At 46.2% G+C, this 21,508-nt stretch overlaps 1 protein-coding gene across 5 annotated transcripts in view; it reads left to right on the forward strand.

The window, feature by feature from the left end:
- Positions 1-21,508, forward strand: part of FOSL2 (FOS like 2, AP-1 transcription factor subunit) — a 79,946-nt gene that overhangs the window by 28,201 nt on the left and 30,237 nt on the right. For 2 of the 5 annotated variants that reach the window (XM_083175476.1, XM_083175474.1), the window contains exon 3: positions 14,229-14,504. The exons of 1 other annotated variant lie outside the window; for it this stretch is intronic. The gene's annotated coding sequence lies outside the window, so the exon portion shown is untranslated. Of the gene's footprint in view, positions 1-11,721; positions 11,857-14,228; positions 14,505-16,376; positions 16,892-21,508 lie in introns of those variants that run through there. 2 more of the 5 variants (XM_083175477.1, XM_083175475.1) reach the window with 2 other exon arrangements.

Raw genomic sequence — 21,508 nt, forward strand, 5'->3', positions numbered from 1 at the left:
TCATACTCTACATGCTATCCCACTACACTCCTGCTTGCTCTCTGTACTCCCCTGTGACTGGTCCTCCATGAAGTCCCCAGATGTGGTTGCAACTTGGATGGTGCCATAACTGAGCGATTATCGGTAGACTGAGCATGTGATTTATCCACATCAAAATCAGGCCAAGTTGGTTTATTGCTGCCGTTATGTGACTGCTCCCTTTTACCTAATATGTTTCATTGGCCATATATGGAAATATAACATGGTTTAGAAAACAAAAAAACATGAACGTGCAATTATTTCTAGTTAAAAGGTTAGTGAGGCATTTGACAATTTGTAATACACAGTTTCCTTCTCAATTCTATTAACGCCTCCAATAAAAGAATGTGATAGACAGATCAGCATCCTAAATATACAACTTGTCCCTGACCACTTCCTGGCCGAGAAGCTTTATCTGCACAGAAAGTGCCAGTCAGCAGCATAACTGTGGGCGCTGTGCGTAGTGTAATCCCTGGTCCGGTCACATCTGCAGCAGGACCGGGCATCACATGTCTATAGGCCGAACCAGCTGTGCGGAGAGAGGAGGAGAGAGAGAGGGAGAGGGAGAGAGATTGAGAGAGAGAGGGAGGGAGAGATTGTGTATTATTTTCACACTCATCTACAAAATGTTTGTGCCATTAAGTAATTAGCTACAATATGTTGAAGTTCTCGTCAGCAGAATTCACCTTAATTCAAGGTCAAGGTCAATTCAACTCGATGCTCGTTTGCAAACTTGAACTCATAAAACTTGCTGACATTGCTGCACGAAACCAAGAAATGCGAGATTCGGATAGAAATAGATCATCACACCCATTAACCATTCATACACCTCTACATACATGTCACACATCATCGCACCCATTACCCATTCATACACCTCTACATACATGTCACACATCATCGCACCCATTACCCATTCATACACCTCTACATACATGTCACACATCATCGCACCCATTACCCATTCATACACCTCTACATACAAGTCCCACATAATCACACCCATTACCCATTCATACACCTCTACATACATGTCCCACATCGTCACACCCAATACGCATTCATACACCTCTACATACAAGTCCCACATAATTACACCCATTACCCAGTCATACACCTCTACATACATGTCCCACATCATCACACCCATTACCCATTCATACACCTCTACATACATGTCGCACATCGTCACACCCATTACCCATTGATACACCTCTACATACATGTCCCACATCATCACACCCATTACCCATTCATACACCTCTACATACATGTCCCATATTATCACACCCATTCATACACCTCTACATACATGTCCCACATCATTGCACCCATTACCAATTCATACACCTCTACATACATGTCCCACATCATCACACGCATTATCCATTCATACACCTCTACATACATGTCACACATCATAACACCCATTAATACACCTCTACATACATGTCCCACATCATCACACCCATTACCCAGTCATAAACCTCTACATATGTGTTCCATATTATCACACCAATTACCCATTCATACACCTCTACATACATGTCCCACATAATCACACCCATTACCCATTCATACACCTCTACATACATGTCCCACATCGTCACCTCCATTACCCAGTCATACACCTCTACATACATGTCCCACATCATCACACCCATTGCCCATTCATTCACCTCTACATACATGTCCCACATCATCGCACCCATTACACATTCATACACCTCTACTCACATGTCCCACATCATCGCACCCATTACCCATTCATTCACCTCTACATACATGTCCCACATCATAACACCCATTACCCATTCATACACCTCTACATACATGTCCCACATCATCACACCCATTACCTATTCATACACCTCTACATACATGTCCCACATCATCACACCCATTACCCATTCATACACCTCTACATACATGTCCCACATCATCACCTCCATTACCCAGTCATACACCTCTACATACATGTCCCACATCATCACACCCATTGCCCATTCACCTCTACATACATGTCCCACATCATCGCACCCATTACACATTCATACACCTCTACTCACATGTCCCACATCATCGCACCCATTACCCATTCATTCACCTCTACATACATGTCCCACATCATAACACCCATTACCCATTCATACACCTCTACATACATGTCCCACATCATCACACCCATTACCTATTCATACACCTCTACATACATGTCCCACATCATCACACCCATTACCCATTCATACACCTCTACATACATGTCCCACATCATCACACCCATTACCCAGTCATACACCTCCACATACATGTCCCACATCATCACACCCATTACCCATTCATTCACCTCCACATACATGTCCCACATCATCACACCCATTACCCATTCATACACCTCTACATACATGTCCCACATCATCACACCCATTACCCATTCATACACCTCTACATACATGTCCAACATTATTACACCCATTACCTATTCTTTCACCTCTACATACATGTCCCACATCATCACACCCATTACCCATTCATACACCTCTACATACATGTCCCACATCATCACACCCATTACCCAGTCATACACCTCCACATACATGTCCCACATCATCACACCCATTACCCAGTCATACACCTCTACATACATGTCCCACATCATCACACCCATTACACATTCATACACCTCTACATACATGTCCCACATCATCACACCCATTACCTATTCATACACCTCTACTCACATGTCCCACATCATCGCACCCATTACCCATTCATTCACCTCTACATACATGTCCCACATCATCACACCCATTACCCATTCATACACCTCTACATACATGTCCCACATCATCACACCCATTACCTATTCATACACCTCTACATACATGTCCCACATCATCACACCCATTACCCATTCATACACCTCTACATACATGTCCCACATCATCACACCCATTACCCAGTCATACACCTCCACATACATGTCCCACATCATCACACCCATTACCCATTCATTCACCTCCACATACATGTCCCACATCATCACACCCATTACCCATTCATACACCTCTACATACATGTCCCACATCATCACACCCATTACCTATTCATACACCTCTACATACATGTCCAACATTATTACACCCATTACCTATTCTTTCACCTCTACATACATGTCCCACATCATCACACCCATTACACTTTCATACACCTCTACATACATGTCCCACATCATCACACCCATTACCCAGTCATACACCTCTACTCACATGTCCCACATCATCGCACCCATTACCCATTCATTCACCTCTACATACATGTCCCACATCATCACACCCATTACCCATTCATACACCTCTACATACATGTCCCACATCATCACACCCATTACCTATTCATACACCTCTACATACATGTCCCACATCATCACACCCATTACCCAGTCATACACCTCCACATACATGTCCCACATCATCACACCCATTACCCATTCATTCACCTCCACATACATGTCCCACATCATCACACCCATTACCCATTCATACACCTCTACATACATGTCCCACATCATCACACCCATTACCCATTCATACACCTCTACATACATGTCCAACATTATTACACCCATTACCTATTCTTTCACCTCTACATACATGTCCCACATCATCACACCCATTACACTTTCATACACCTCTACATACATGTCCCACATCATCACACCCATTACCCAGTCATACACCTCCACATACATGTCCCACATCATCACACCCATTACACATTCATACACCTCTACTCACATGTCCCACATCATCGCACCCATTACCCATTCATTCACCTCTACATACATGTCCCACATCATCACACCCATTACCCATTCATTCACCTCTACATACATGTCCCACATAATCACACCCATTACCCATTCATTCACCTCTACATACATGTCCCACATCATCACACCCATTACCCATTCATACACCTCTACATACATGTCCCACATCATCACACCCATTACCTATTCATACACCTCTACATACATGTCCCACATCATCACACCCATTACCCATTCATACACCTCTACATACATGTCCCGCATCATCACACCCATTACCCAGTCATACACCTCCACATACATGTCCCACATCATCACACCCATTACCCATTCATACACCTCTACATACATGTCCCACATCATCGCACCCATTACCCATTCATTCACCTCTACATACATGTCCAACATTATTACACCCATTACCTATTCTTTCACCTCTACATACATGTCCCACATCATCACACCCAATACGCATTCATACACCTCTACATACATGTCCCACCTCATCACACCCAATACGCATTCATACACCTCTACATACATGTCCCACATCATCACACCCATTACACTTTCATACACCTCTACATACATGTCCAACATTATTACACCCATTACCTATTCTTTCACCTCTACATACATGTCCCACATCATCACACCCAATACGCATTCATACACCTATACATACATGTCCCACCTCATCACACCCAATACGCATTCATACACCTCTACATACATGTCCCACATCATCACACCCATTACACTTTCATACATCTCTACATACATGTCCCACATCATCACACCCATTACCCATTCATACACCTCTACATACATGTCCCACATCATCACACCCATTACCCAGTCCTACACCTCCACATACATGTCCCACATCATCACACCCATTTCCCAGTCATACACCTCTACATACATGTCCCACATCATCACACCCATTACCCATTCATACACCTCTACATACATGTCCCACATCATCACACCCATTACCCATTCATACACCTCTACATACATGTCCCACATCATCACACCCATTACCCATTCATACACCTCTACATACATGTCCAACATTATTACACCCATTACCTATTCTTTCACCTCTACATACATGTCCCACATCATCACACCCATTACCTATTCATACACCTCTACATACATGTCCCACATCATCACACCCATTACACTTTCATACACCTCTACATACATGTCCCGCATCATCGCACACATTACACTTTCATACACCGCTACATACATGTCCCACATCATCACACACATTACCCATTCATACAACTCTACATACATGTCCCACATCATCACACCCATTCATACACCACTACATACATGTCCCACATCATCACACCCATTACCCATTCATACAACTCTACATACATGTCCCACATCATCACACCCATTACCTATTCATACACCATAGAATGATTTTTCCTTTGTGTGGACTCTTGCGAGCGAATATGTAAGTGTACACCTCCGCTCGCAGCGTAGTGAGGGGATCCGGCCGGTGGGGGTGGGGTGGGGGGTTGCATTCGCCGGGCGGCGTTAACGTGCTCACTAGGCTCCGAATATATGCAGCCGAGCGGGAAGGCCTGAATGACCCCCTTGGGAGTGTGCACATGCTGGTATTAGTAGTAAATACTGCACAATTGGGTATATAAAGGTTTGGCATTCTCCTTTATCTGTCATGCCAATCACAGTTGCTGCTTCCGTGGCACGCTTTACTTGTGTGTAGTAATGTTTATCTCTGTATCATCCGTAAGAGGCGGGTATGATTTTGTCCTACAGCTCTTAATGACTGATTTTAAGGGATTCCTAAAAAAAAAAATCAATAAGTGAACTATTAACAACGCAAAGGACCATTACATACATACAGGGGACATATTCCAATGTTTGGAAATATATTTAACTAACTCCACTGGTGCCTGTACTGCATTTAACCCTAAACCTCATGCCTAATTTCCCTGTGCCTCGTGCCTAATTTCCCTGTGCCTCGTGCCCTCTGTCTTCCTGTAAACGGAATAATTACAGAGAATTCCAATCATCCGATCATTTGAATGGATGCTGTCAGAGGAAATGCATCCTGTCCATATGTGCCTCAGGTGTGTCGCGTGGGCGGAGGGACCTGCGAATCACCACTACGGTATACAAACTATGCTGAAGGAATGCATTCATCTCCCATCTCTTATGATGGCTAAGGCATAATTAACTCCTGAAAGACCAGTTTCAAATAAAACACAGAGGTTTATAGGACTGGACTTCAAAAGGACTGACTGCGTGTTAATGCAGCCCATGCCCTGTGCTCACATCAGGCGAGAGGGATGCCGGGACTCATGACCAGTTATCTCATTGAGTGACATACATGACTTCTCTTCCAGATGCTGTAGGAGACTCACGATTTTCCGGTTGGTCCCCTGCAGCACTGGAATGTTGGCTGGTTCTCCCGCATCCTGCCCGCTTCCTAGCAAACCTGGTAGAATGGGGATGCATCCGCGGCGATGGTGCAAGGGGCGGGGCTCAAAATGTGATGTGTGTCATTTAGTCCCGCCCCTACCAGCAGACCCGCAGATTGCAGCCATTTTTATTATTTATTAACATTTTTTATATAGCGCAGCAAATACTGTCGCGTTTTACAATTGGCGACAACAGTAATAAAACAGACAGACAGACATACATACTGGGTCCGATTCAGACCTGATTGCACAGGTGGGGGATTGCGCATGCGCAGAGGTTAAATGCCCATGTGCAGAACCCCGCAGGCCGGGGGCGATCCGGGATGGATGAACCAGCGTTTCGTGGGCTTGCCCACAAAAATGGAGGGCGGACCCATAAAAATGCTGGAAGGGCCCCTGCCTGTTAGGGGTGGGCAAATGACGTCACATGATGTCATCGCGGCTCCCAATTCGCAGAAGACCGAGCTTCTTACAAGTCCTGGCTTACTTTTATTTGGCAACAGAGGAACAATCATTCGATGGTGAGTAACCATCAAATTAATTCTCCTCTGTGCGGGCGAATGAATGATCGACAAGCACAAGGTAGACATGAAAAAAAAAATTCAATGTCGACAATAAAATGTTGACACAGACAAAAAAGTTGACTTAATTAAGCAATAGGTCGACATGGAATATGTCAAAATGTTGACGAGTTTCCCACGTTTTTTGGTGTCAATGTCGACATCTGTCGGCCTGGACCTCCCCCCGATTGTAGTCCACGTGGATCATATATAACATGAAAAAGTCCAAAGAAAGAAAAAAAATTGTTAAAAAATGCATCTCGGCCTTTTCACGCGTCTACCATTGTAATGCCGCGCTATTGCTTGAGTTGACCTTTTGGCAATGTCGATCTATTCACTGTCGACCTAGACACTGTTGACCTACAGTATCGTCGAAGCATGACGAGCGCAGCGAGGGGACGCGGTACACTTTGTTGGTGTCCATGTCGACTATATTGACATTTGGGACAAAAAAAACATGAAAAACTCATGACCAAACTTCCCGTTGTCAACTTAATGCTTGTGGCAACCTTCCAACCATGTAGGCCTTAGCCACGTCGACTTATTTTAGGTGTCGACCTAAGCCGCGTCGACCTCCGGTGGTCGACCCAATGACCCATACCCGGAACTGCATCCCTATGGAAGAGGCAGGACACTGCTGATTGGTGGGCCGATGATGCGGCCCTTCGGTGCACAAACAGTTACAGAACCTCTGTTTAATGTTTGGAATTCAGTTTAACCGTCTGCAGCAAACTGCTGGGCGCCTGCTCTGAAGGAGCAGCCCAGGTCACTGAGAGCGGCGGCTGCTGGGTGTTTTCTGCTATTCAGGACCTGATAAAAGACAAGAACACGGCAATAACAAATAGCGCTATGAAACTAAACTCTGCTGGCATGAAATAGTCTGTTCTTTACGTGTGTGGAGGCACGACACGCGAGGACACCGTGTACTGCTGTGGGGCTCCATCTTCCTACTGGCGGCCGTCCAACCTCTCCGCGCTGCTTCTCCGGCCGCTCTGCTCTCCAGACATAATTGTGCTTCTTGTCCTCAGATGGAATCTGGGAGATTGCTGTCCTCATTCTGATAGCTCACAGCCCAGTAATCTGGAGCAGAGGCTTTTCCCAGCTTCTGTTAGCAGGGCAGGGCTACAGGATGTCCAGATTATTGCAGATATCATATGACAGATGACAGTGGGGCCTGATTTTGAGCTGCATAAAAAAAATAGTACTTATATGTTTGTTGGGCGCCCACTAAGTTATTTGCTTAGTTTTCCGCGTACCCTCGCCACGCTTCGGGCTCGGTGGCTCGCTGCGCTTGCCACACTATATAAAATCAACTCCATGCCGACATGGATAGTGGGGGTATGAGCGTACTAACTATAGTGGGCGCCCAACTAACATATAAGTACCAAAAAAAACTTAATACTCATGCGTTACACCAGGGGTGGCCAAACCGGTTCTCGAAAGCTACCAACAGGTCATGTTTTCTAGACCACCTGTGGATCTGTAACATATATCCCAACAATTGAGGGTCCGGAGTCAGAAACCTAGAATGAGGCGGGGCTTTGGAAAAGGGGGATGGCCTTGCAGAACGACCGCAGACTTGAAGCCACTCCCCCATTTTGCTGATGCTAGGCAGACGCTGCCAGGCAGAGCAGCACTGGCAGGGGGATTTCCAACTGTCACCCACCACCCACCACAGGAGTGAGTGACCCAAGAAAATTAGGACATTTGGGAGGTATGCTGTAGAATGTGGAGGTCCCTGCCTATCGCAGCCCATTCCGGCAGTCCCGCAAGGAGGGATCACCTGGCTAGTGGACTGCCTGTTTTGTGGGTGACTGGCAGGTAGGACTTCCAATGGGAAGTCACTGCCAGTCACAGTATAGCCAATACTGTCACAGACTACATCTGGCTCATTGACACTGAATAGGGTGGTGGATTTTACCTGGGACTGCAGCCCACTAGGTAAAATCTGCCACTGGATGCAACCATCGATGGTCACTTCGATGACAAACACATCAATGGCCATTCCTATATCAATTCCTAGTCCTCCTACCTTATAGAGGTTTGCAGAGGATTATTGGGTGCCAGTGGGATACGGTCATTAGGTGACAAGCATTGGCTCAACACCATTAGGTCCACATGGGTCTAGGTCGACAGGTCATTAGGTCGACATGGGCAAGGTTGACAGACAAAAGGTCGACATGGGGATTTTCACTGTTTTTTGAGGCAACATGTGCTGTCAGGCGGTATTTCATGCCCTACCATCCACTAGGGGCGTGGTGGGAGAACAAAATAGTGTGCCGAGCGCAGCGACTGAGTCGACATTCGAGTAAAAAAAACTGTGAAAAACCCCATGTCAACCTTTTGACTGTTGACCTTGCCCATGTCGACCTAATGCTTGTGCCAACCTAATATCCTGTCGACCTAGACCAACGTCGACATTTCTGCATGTCGACTTAATGGTGTCGAACCAATGCTTGTCGACCTAATGATCCATACCCGTGCCAGCTTAGGCACCAAGTTTCTGTTCTGCTCTCCGTCCACCTTGGCGAACCTGCTGGCGTCCGCTTCCCCTGTGCGCAGGAGTTTGGCCATTGGTAACAAAATAATATATAGCATTAGAGATTCAAACCACCTTAGCAGAGATGGGCAAAACTGCGCCCACCGTTCACTCAAATTACGTTTTGTACAGGCCATTCTGCAGCGGGTTGAAGTTCCCACCAAAGGCAGAACTCTGGGAGGCAATGGAGTCATCTGCAGCCGGGCTCCTGCTCTCAAGGGGGCACATCTCATCCCCTGCAAGTTTAAATCCATTCTGTGGCTGAGTTCTGAAATATATATTTGTTACCTCTCTCTCTAATCTATATTTCATAACATATGGGGGGGGGGGGGGGTGGGAACCAATATACATCTTGCCTCCGGGCAACTGGGACAAACTTACGCCACTGGTTCCCGCGGTACAATCTACATATTCATTCTGCACTGTAGTGATAAATACACACGTCACCGACTTTATAGCTCAGGTGTAGAGCTGGGCCGCCGCATTGTGGGCCTGATTCACACATGACCACTATTGTGCAGCGTTGCAGTTGTCTGCGAGTAGATTGCCGCCGCTCATACGGAAAGATAAGACGCCCCGTGCAAATCTGTAAATGAATTATCGCAGATTTCTATCTACCCGCAATTCCCAAGGGTGTCAATGGCGTCACAGATCCTCAATAATATGCCTGGGAATGCCAGTTACCGCTTCCTGTCAATCAGCCTCTGTCACTATGTCGCGCATGTGCAATAGTGTTTATGATCCGTACATTCGATTATCACTTGATCTGCGAATTCGCCTTTCGACTATCAACTCTGAATGGTATACGGTCATTTGGTCAACACATATTACGTCGACAATGGCAAGGTCGGCAGAAAAAAGGTCAACATGTTTTTCATGTTTTTTTTTTAACTGGCATGTGCCCAACCACCCACTAGGGCATGGAGGGAGAATGGAATAGAAGCATGGCGAGCGCAATGAGCCACGCAAGGGGACGCAGTACACTTTGACGGTGTCCATGTTGACTATGTCGACTTTCGGGCCCAAAAACTGTGAAAAACTCATGTCGACCTTTTTGACTGTTGACTTTGCCATTGTTGACTGAATGATTGTGTCGACCTTCCAACCCTGTCGACCTATTCCATGTGTCGACCTAAGCCATGTCAACCTTTAGTGGTCCACCCAAGCATGTCGACCTAATACTGGTCGATGTAATGACCCTCTGAATCAGGGCCTGTGCTCTGCTGCTGTTGGCATATGGCTGTGCGATGTCACAGCACGGAAGGGGTTAACGACTGTCGTCATGAACACTCACTAACAGCAGGTGAATGGGACTTCCGCTTCCGGTTCATGGAGTGAGGGAGCGTGCTCCGGAGCTCCGTCCTACCTCCGCCAACATACCCAGCTTTACAAGGCTTAAATAGCCTCTATACCGCCGCACTCATCTCACACAAGTGCCCGCTTACCCTGGGAGTCAGGATGGATGTTTTACCATCCACAGCGTCACCGTCCACACCGCTCCCTCCACGCCAGGAGAAGCGGAGGATAGAACAAAACATGGCGCCCGGCACCCCTCGCGGGGATACCTCTCCTGCCAGCAAGAAAACGGCAGCTGACCACCCAGATGCAGTGAGTAAACTCTGCCGCTCCCCCGACATGCCCGCTACATACGGGGACATTGTAGACGCCATCAAAAGCACCATGGCTCCTCTGTTATCCCAGGCAGTGTCAGACATTACTGCGCAATTGAGATCCCTCACCCAGCGAGTGGCTACTGTAGAAAACCACCTGGGAACAGTCTCCCATGAGCTGAAAGATGTCCAACACGCTGTAAAATCCCTCACCTCTGATAATTATCATATTTGGAACAAACTCGACGAAATCGAGAACCGTTCCCGCAGGAATAACATCAGGCTGGTTGGTTTACCTGAATCCCTTAAGGGAACAGCTCTCTCCCACTTTGTAAAAAACACTTTACCCACTATATTGGGTATAGAACAAGAATGCAGAGACATGGTGATAGAGAGGGCTCATAGAGTGGGCCCCACCCCCTCTCCCAACAAGCCCAGGCCCCGTGTCACGCTGTACAGACAGGGGCGGATTGGCCTGCCGGGAAACCGGGTATTTTCCCGGTGGGCCGGCTAATTTAGGATAAAATGCGGCCGCTTACCCTCCCTGCTGGGCCGCAGCCGCGGCCGCGGCCGCAGCCGCAGCTCTATGCCATCACTAAAGATGGCCGCAGCCAGCCCTGGCTCCCCAAATTTAAAATGGCCGCGGGAGGGCTGGTGCGCATGCGCACAGCCTCTCCCGCGGTACTCAGAAGAAGTGGCTGAGATGACGCCGGCTGCCGGCTACTGACGTGATCCCCAGCAGCCAGCATGTAGCGCAAAGGACTGGGGATCCATCTAATGGGCGGCGCTGGGCGGTGCTGAGTGGCGCTGAAAAAAACAGCACACAGTGAGTAGCAGGCGCAGCTCAAGCACGCAGCGTACAGGCAGTATAAAAAAATCATAATGAAATTAATAATAGTCTGGCTGCTGTGCAGTTTCTATGTGTGTGTGTATATATGTGTGTATATATGTGTGTGTGTGTGTGTGTGCATATATATGTGAGTATGTATGTACATATATATGTGTATATATATATATATATATGTGTGTGCGCGTGTGTGTGTGTATGTGTATGTATTGAAATTGAAATGTTGATCACTAAGGCTCTTGCATAGTGTGGATTCAGTATTGAATCCCGGCGGTTGGGATCCCGGCGTTCAGAATCCCGACGCCGGAATCCCGACAGCCGAAAATGCCGACAAGGGGGGGACGTGGATCGCCCCCCCTTGCGGGCTCGCTGCGCTCGCCACGCAGCGGGCCCGGTACGCTCGGCACGCTAATTTATTCTCCCTCCAGGGGTGTCGTGGACACCCCAGGAGGGAGAATGTGTCGGCATTTCGGCGGTCGGGATTCCGGCGTCGGGATTCTGAACGCTGGGATCCCGACCGCCGGGAATTTAACTGCATCCCGCATAGTGTGTCTTATTTTTGCCATGAGTGCCGCACCCACGCTGGATAATATATATATATATATATATATATATATATATATATATATATGAAAAAGCAGGGTGGCCCGGCACAGCCTCCTATTGTCAGTGATGTGTGGGTGCCTGCACTACATGGTGCATCTATGTTCCGGTCTGTGGTGCGGCACTCCAAAACGAACTCCACTCACAGGGGTACAATTAACGTTTTATTCTGTCTGTAGCAATGTTTCAATGCCACTAGTGCATTGTCATCAGGCTTAGAATGCAGACAGAATAAAACTTAATTGTACCCCCGTGAGTTGAGTTAGTTTTGGAGTGCCGCACCACAGACTGGAACATATGCCTCGCTCCCCCCTGGGCTGGCCGGGCCGCGGGTAGCGGCCGCAGCACTTTGCCCAAATGAAAAATGGCTGCAGGAGGGCTGCTGCGCATGCGCGCAGAACCTCCCAGCGCCCATTCCCCCCCCCCCCCGTGCGCCGGCGGCAGCTAAAGAGCAACAGGTGAGACGCCCAGCTGCTCCCAACCCCCCCCCCCGGGCACCACCCGCACCCGGGCATGCTGCCTTCCCCCTTGAAGAAGTTGTAGTCGGGACTTGAAGACATGATAGCCTCCAGGAGAAGCAGCCGTGGAGGCTGTCCCGTGTCCCTTGCAAGCTGGCCGGGATCCTACCTTCGTGTCTGCAGCAGCAGTGGGAGGCAGTATACTAGAGAGGGGTTGCAGAATGGCTATAGTGGTGGGCTGCTTGCTTGTGTTGCCCCCTGGGCTAAAAGTTGCCAGTCAGCCCCTGCCCCCGGCGCCTATAGAAGGAGTGCAGGTGTGTGTAATGTGGCTATGGGGAAGGGAGGCTGCTCTGCAGTTAGGTGTTTTTTTTGCACACCCTGCCATATCACATCCACCACTTGCCTGCTCACTCTACCCCCTAGGTTTTCCACTCCCTTGCTATTAGATAGGCAGGTTGTTGCTTGGCACACCTTGCCATATCTCCTTCCACATCGGGTACCCTCTACCTTTGCGCACCCTTTTCTCCCTCTCCTACTACGTTTTCAGCTCTTTTCAGCACCTAGGTTAGCCACGGACCCTGACTCCTCATATCTGTCTTCCTTTTCACATCCACCAGCATCTCTGCATTTACGTATGGTGTGAGCTGCACTTCTCTTCCCCGTCATTCACATGGTCCACTCACACCAAACGGTATCTCTCTTATCAGAAACTGATCCCGCAGGTTATTACCTTTCATTTGTCAGCCACACTTGCATGTTTCATTCTCCCTGCATATTGTTACAAGTTTGCAACATGTCTGCTACTTCTTTATACCCCTTTCGCAACGCACTTGTTAAACGGTATATTGCCGTTTTTTTTCACATTTCAACACGTTTAAGGCTGCAGTGGGAAAGTACCAAAGTTGATTTACCGGTTAAAGATAACCGGTATTTCAAATCGTTTAAAAAGCAGAGTCCTACACGTTTCAGAGCCGTTTTTTTATGCAGTGAGAATGGCTCTGAAACGGTATTTAGTAAAAAAACAACAGATTACAGACCTATGATTGGCTGTCCCCTGCATTCTGCCTTGAGGGAATTAAAACGGGTTGACTGATGTGAATGGTATTTTAATGGTATTTAAAACGGTAATCTACTGCAATGTGAAGGCTCAGACCCGTTTTAAATACCATTTTAAAATACCGTGTGAAAGTGGTATTAATCAGTCACACATGTTTAATGTTTATAGATATGTTGCATATTTTTATTGTACTATCCTGTCATGTTGTAAACTCTTCACTCTTGTCTTCACAGCACTCCGCTGCAGTCATCAGCAGCCGGCTTTCAGCACCGGCTGTCAGTATAGCAGCCGGCTTTCAGGACCGGCACCGCTCCTGCGTTCTCCCACACATCACTCAAGCGGCCGGATGCCGCTTGAGGTCTCACTGTACACAGAAGGGCGCGCTGTCTAGCGTCCTCGGTTCTCATAGCAGCCACCTTTTTGGGTGATTTTGACACGCCCCTGGTGATTCCGATTCTCAAGCATTGTGCGCCGTATGACGTCATCCTACACCAGCCGGGGTAATAAATGTAAGTACATGTTTCTTTTGCTTGCCATGTCTTGATAAAGGGCTTTGCCCGAAACGTTGACACACAAGCTTTGTGTTTGCTTCTATTTCTTTTGAGTCTGCCGCTGTGCAGTTATCATAAATCTTGGTAGTGCCTTCTATATTTGTTTGTTACATTGTTTTCCGTTGGGAAAGGAAAAGCAATCAGCAGAGGTGCGGCACTCCAGGAGTTAATGAAGACAGAAGTCAGTCAGGTAACCACAACGTTTCAGTTCTATTGAACTTTTTTCACTGACACTTGAAAAAAGTTCAATAGAACCGAAACGTTGTGGTTACCTGACTGACTACTGTCTTCATCACATCATTAACTCATGGAGTGCCGCACCTCTGCTGCTGTATGTCTTTCTCTCTGTGAGGGCACACAGGCAATTGTTGTTTGGTTATTGGGAGTGCCGGACCCTTGCTAATATACACATATGCCACCCTGCATATCCCCTCCCACCCTGCTTCCTCCACCACCCCGCTTCCCCCCTCCCTGCCTGAATCCTCCGCCACCCCACATCCTATGCTACACTGCGTCTCCCCTCTGTCACCCTACATCCTATGCCACCCTGTGTCCCCCCTCCCATGCACCTATTCTACAGCCTGAGGGGCTGGGGACATAGCCAGCAGTTCAGAGAGCCAGTAGCCATGCCCCCACAGCAGCGGAAATGGAGCGTGTCCTTGTCAGAATAGGCCACACCCCCATATCAATAGGCCACGCCCCCAAAAAACCGGGCGCGCCTTCGGCGCGCACCATCCCCTCCCCCCCCCCCCCCCCCCCAGGGCTGCTTCAAAATAGTTCCCGGGCTGCTTTTAATTCCCAATCCGCCCCTGTGTACAGATGTATGAACTATCTCCATAAACAACTAATCTGGACTGCTTCCAGACGGGTGAAGAATATACAATGGGAAGGCAATACCCTGCTAATTTTCCAGGATTACTCAGTGGAGTTGACGAAGGCTCGCAAAGCTTTTTCACCAATTTGCTCCCAACTAGTCACTGAGGGCCGTAAGTTTGGTTTATTATATCCCGCCAGACTACACATCTATGACGGGAATTCCCATAAAGATTTTCTCTCCGCCAAGGACGCAGAGTCTTATCTTCGCGAAATTTTAACAGAAAGAGATCAGGATATCAGTGACCGGGTCCCTCCTGCATCCTATGCCTCTGTAATCACTGCAAAGATGACTGATCAACCACTGACCCAAACACACCAACCCAAGACCTAATTATCCAAGTGCGAGACATCAACAGCACAAAAGTATATTTTTTTCTTTTTTCTGGCTTCCCTGGACAAAGGCGTAATTTAAACTACATGTCTGCAGTACAGAACAGCATTTCTTGACTGTCCTCCTTCAAGACTGCGTCTAATAACATAAATGAAACCTAACCTTGGCCCCTATCCCTCCCACCATCGGGCAGGATCGTTCACCCTGTGGCTAAGGAAAGGGAGAAGACCCTTCAAAGTCCGAGACTCGGAGTATATCCTCCCCCTCCGCTCCTCCTCCTCTCCCACTTCCCCCCCCCCCCCCCCCTCCCCAGCAATCCATTCATGATCTTCAGCAAAGCCGATGCTAGAAATACTATTTTCTTCTGTCTTGAACAGTTGTGATACCGTAATAATATGTTACCTGCAATATCTAGTTTTTATTGAGTTCTGCAGGACTATGTTAATTGTGCTAATTTTTGACCTAGGGTCTTTAGCATTAAGAATTAGTAAAGTAACAGATGCTCCCTTTTCTCACCCCCCCTTACCTCCCCCCCCCACCTCCTCTCTACCCCTAACCCACTCATTTATATATACCACTCATCACCCCCCCCCTCCTCCCCCCCCCTCCTCCCCCCCCCCCCCTCCTCAATACCCAACACCCTCCCAGACCCAGGTTACTTATATTTAAAAGTAGACGGTACAAGGGATGGCTAGGACCCTCCCTCTAGTTCTTTATATAATTTGTTGGCGGGTGGGAATGACGGGGACGACTCAGTTCAGCTCCACCACCCATGTTAAATGTTGAAACTCAGTGGGTCACTGCACAAGTTGCATACTCCACTCTAGTTAAGTCAGGAAGTCTTTCATCGATGAAGCATATCTCTAATCATTTAAGTGCTCATTTTTCGATATCGATGACAAATGTTTTATGGTATATTTTAAGTTATGTTTTCTTCTATTATTTGTTTGCTATGTCTTCGTGTCTTCCCCCATATTATGTACCCCCTCCCTCTCTTCCCTCTTGTTTTCATCTCATTCGGACCTTCGAGACTACACCTCGAACTCTACAAGTAGCACAACCTTCAGCGAAGAAAAAATGTCAGACCTGACAGTTGGTTCCTGGAACATAGGAGGCTTCAATTCCCCCATGAAGAGACGTAAGATACTCATTAACCTTAACAAACGAAAAGTCCAGTTGGCTTTTTTACAGGAAACACACCTGACCCCACCCGAAATAGTAAAATTAAACATGTTGGGTTGGAAAGTAATTGGGTCTAGCCCATATAACTCCAGAGCAAGAGGGGTAGTAATTCTGATTCAATCAAATATAACACATGAAATTGATAAGATAATCACTGACCCAGATGGAAGATTCCTTATCATCTCACTTACAATCCAATCTAAGCCATACACACTATGTAACGTCTACGCCCCTAATATTTACTCTAAAGTATTCATGCAAAAATTAACAGCGGCTCTAATCCCATTCTCCCACAATTCACTTATATTAGCAGGTGACTTCAACCTTATCTCATCTAACGTTCTAGATCGCTCCTCCCAGAAAAATAACCCCCCTAAACTCCCGAAATTAGGCATCCCGGCATTGGCAGAATCTCTGCAGGTGGTGGATGTATGGAGAGCACTACATCCCACCGAAAGAGAATATACATGTCTGTCTGCTGCCCATAACACCTTTTCCAGGATCGACTATATATTCATATCTCACACTTTATTCCCAATTATTCGTAATTCTGAAATTAACGCTATTTCCCTCTCAGATCATGCTCTTATCACAATCTCTCTCGGATACCCCTCATCAGATCCCAAAACACGCATGTGGAAATTCCCCACATACCTCTCAAAATCACTTAAATTCCAGACTAGACTCGAAAAAAGTTGGGACGAATTCTATATTAATAACTCCCAACATTTACAAACCAACCCGCCCTTATTCTGGATGTCTGCAAAATCTGTCATCAGGGGGGAGATTCTTTCATACATTGCGAATAACAATAAATCATACACAGCCAAATATTTAGATTTACAAAACCACTTAACATCCGCCTTCCAATATTACAAATCACACCCTGATGCCTCATCCAAATCGGCTTACCTAACAGCTAAAACAAATTTTGATGCATACTTACAAAATTTGGGAGAAAGACATCTCTTCTCTTCAAATTATAGAGTTTGGAAACAAGACTGGGAAGCTCCTCTCGAGAATTCTCCAAGGTACCAGGCCTCCAATGGTGGTTCAACCTCTCAGGAACACTCGAGGGGAGCTTACCAAGTCAAATATAGAGATCGCTGATACTCTACGACTATTTTATTCACACCTATACTCCCACACTCCCCCTGACTCCTCCTCTTACCCTAGATCTCAGATGGAAAACCAGATTAACTGGGACTCTATCCAATGCCCACAGATTCCCTCCGAAGAAGCTCAATCACTGATGGCCCCATTCACCGAAGAAGAGGTGCTTAAAGTGATATCCTCTCTAAAAAGCGACAAAGCCCCAGGGCCTGATGGCTTCAGCGGTGACTTTTATAAATTACTACGCAAAAAAAACACCTTCATCCAAGCTCTGACGGCTTTCCTAAATCAACTCGTTTTAGCACAAACCCCCCCACAACACTTCAACACTGCGATATTGAGGGTACTTCCAAAACCAGGCCGAGATCCGGAACTACCCAGCTCCTACCACCCGATATCCCTTCTTAATTTGGATTATAAGTTATACACCAAACTCATAGCTGACAGAATAAAACCCTTACTACCATCCATTATTCACTCTGATCAATCAGGTTTTATTTGGGGAAGACACTCGGAAACAAATGTCCGTAAAGCACTCAGTACAATCCTTGCCTCCTCCCTCCCAGGGGACACAGTTAATAGGAACTCAGTGCTGATATCTCTGGACGCGGAGAAGGCTTTTGATCTCGTTGAATGGGAACACCTATACTCAACCTTATCTAAATTTGGATTTCCCGATGGCCTTCTCCGCGTCCTGAGATGTATAAATTACCTCCCCCGTACTCACATAGCCTGTAACGGACTGCTGTCAGATCACTTCACCATAGAAAAAGGCACCAGACAGGGATGCCCCCTTTCCCCCCTATTATTTGCGATTGCCCTGGAGCCGCTGGCCATAGCCCTCAGATCTAGTGCAGATTTTCAAGGCATAAAACTAGGTTCATTAGAACTGAAACTGTCATTATTCGCAGATGACATGTTATTGTTTGTCGCCAATCCACCTGAATCAATCCCACAAATCCTACATATCATACAATCATTTGGCCAACGTTCAGGATACCGTATTAATCTGTCAAAATCAGATGTTTTATTCTTCCCCACGATAGATAATTCAACATTAAGCTTCCTACGCACCCTCCCATTCAACGTTCTGGCCACAGAAATTAAATATCTAGGAGTAAAAATCCCGGCTGATATCACAAGGCTATATCAGTTGAATTTCACCCCACTGATTTCTAAAGTCATCACTCAAATAGAGGGTTGGCTCCTCCTCCCCCTGTCCCTATTAGGTAGAATTGCAGTGATACAGAGTGTAGTCTTCCCTAAGATTTTCTATATGATGCAGATGCTCCCTATTAGAATGCGTAAACAAGACCTGGAAAAGCTGAATAAAGCCATATCCAAATTTATTTGGGGCGGTAAAAGGCCTAGAATAGCTCTAGCAAAAATGATGGCACCACTATCTCTAGGTGGTAGCGGAATCCCTGACTTCAGTGTATATAACAACACTATATTATTCCGTTATATCTCTGATTGGCTGAATAATACGAACCACTTCACGACTGTAGAGATAGATAATGCCCTTCTTCACCCCTTCTCCCCAGGAGCCCTCCTGCTTACTAAATCCTCGAATTTACCTCGCCTCGCCAAATCTAACATACTTTTTTACGATATATACCTGGCTTGGCAGTGGGTTAACAAAAAACTCCTCAGAAATCCACAAAATGTGCAGAAAACTCCTCTATGGGGTAACCCAGCATTTCCCCCTTCATGCTCGAATAAAACATTTCTGAATTGGAAGGAAAAGGGCTTATCAGATGCAACCATGGTCTATGACCCAGGTGGCCAGATTAAACCCTTCGAACAACTCAGACAGGAATACCAGCTCCCCCAAACCAATTTTTTCATGTATCTACAGGTGAGACACTACCTAGCGACCCTACACCCAAAACAAACATCTAGTTCTCCTTCCCCCTCTGCAGACCCCTTACAACATATACTTAATCATAATACCAAATACTCATTCAGACTTAAACCATTATATCTTCTGATACTTTCCACATCCTCAGAAACGAGATGGAACAAGCTCAAGTCACAATGGTCAAGAGATATTACGGAACTACAGTCTCATGATTCAATCAGTAAATATCACACTCGGACCATGAAAACCCTTGCGTCCTCCTACCTACAGGAGGTCCATTTAAAAACAATACAACGGGCTTACATCTCTCCAGCTAGGTTGGCACACTTTGTCCCCTCAGTCACAGGAGAGTGTCCTAAATGTCATGCGAACCAAGCCTCTTTTTTCCACTGTTTCTGGGAGTGCGGAAAGATCAGAAGATTTTGGAACAAACTAACCTGCATCATCTCCAATACATATAAAATTAGGATATCCCCAAACCCTCATGCATGCCTATTCGCAAATTTCGACGAATGGGAACTAGGAATTAATAAACACCGTCTCCTCCCCCTTCTAACAATTACAATAACAATTGCAAAAAAAATAATACTGACCCATTGGACGTCCTCATCATCCCCCACAATTGTAGAGGTCAATGAGAAAATGCTTCAACAAATGTACTTTGATAGGAAATCAGCCACAGTTAATATTGAATCAGGAATTATTGGCTTCTATAAGAAGTGGGGGCTATACATAGACTCTCTTCCTTGCCAATCCCAAGACCAAATATTCAGTATCTTCGACTCCACAGAATGGTTCCTGCACAGACGTCTTATGCAAAATGGGGGGTTGTAGTCAATTCCTATGTTTCCAGGATACCCTTTCTTTATTCCACTTAAATGCTGATAGCGAATTTCTTATGTGAGTTGAAATATCTATATCAAAGTTGAACTTTATTGGATTATAGGAGCTAAGGTCGCGAAGCCCCCCCCCCCCCCCTCATATCCTTTCCCTCTTTCTCTTACGTGTTTTGTGTTTCATGTCCTCTGTCTTATGTCTAATTTTGTGATTATGTTGTTCAGCCTACTGACAGCCCAGATAAAGTACCCATTGTGTGTATAGTATAGGCGTGCCTGTTCCAGTTGTATATTAGCTAAAAATGTAAGAACTATTGGGGTGTGTAGGTCATCAGGCACTAAATTGAATTAGGAGTAAGTCACTCCAACCTGAGGTAATCTGACCTCACCACCCCCCCCCCCCCCCCCCCCTTCTTTTTTCTACCCTTTATAGTTATATGATATTTTTAGTTACGGTATATCTATACCTTTTTTATACGTACATCCTCCACTAATCCATCAGGAGACGACTATGGTTTATGTTACTCATATAGGATTATCTTTATCACAAATGACTCTTGTTACTACTGTGAATTCTGGCTGAGTGTGTACAAATATTACATGTAACACATTATATGTATGACTGTATAACAGCATAATTTATATCATACTTTATTTTATACTTTATGGATATACAAATTTGTTACTCTGCAAAAATTTAATAAAAAGATTTAAAAAAAAAAAAACAGCAGGTGAATGAGCGACTCTGTGCCCACTCACTGCC

This window comes from Crinia signifera, chromosome 3 (assembly GCF_055691185.1).
Source record: "Crinia signifera chromosome 3, ASM5569118v1, whole genome shotgun sequence".
In the NCBI taxonomy this organism is placed as follows: domain Eukaryota; kingdom Metazoa; phylum Chordata; class Amphibia; order Anura; family Myobatrachidae; genus Crinia; species Crinia signifera.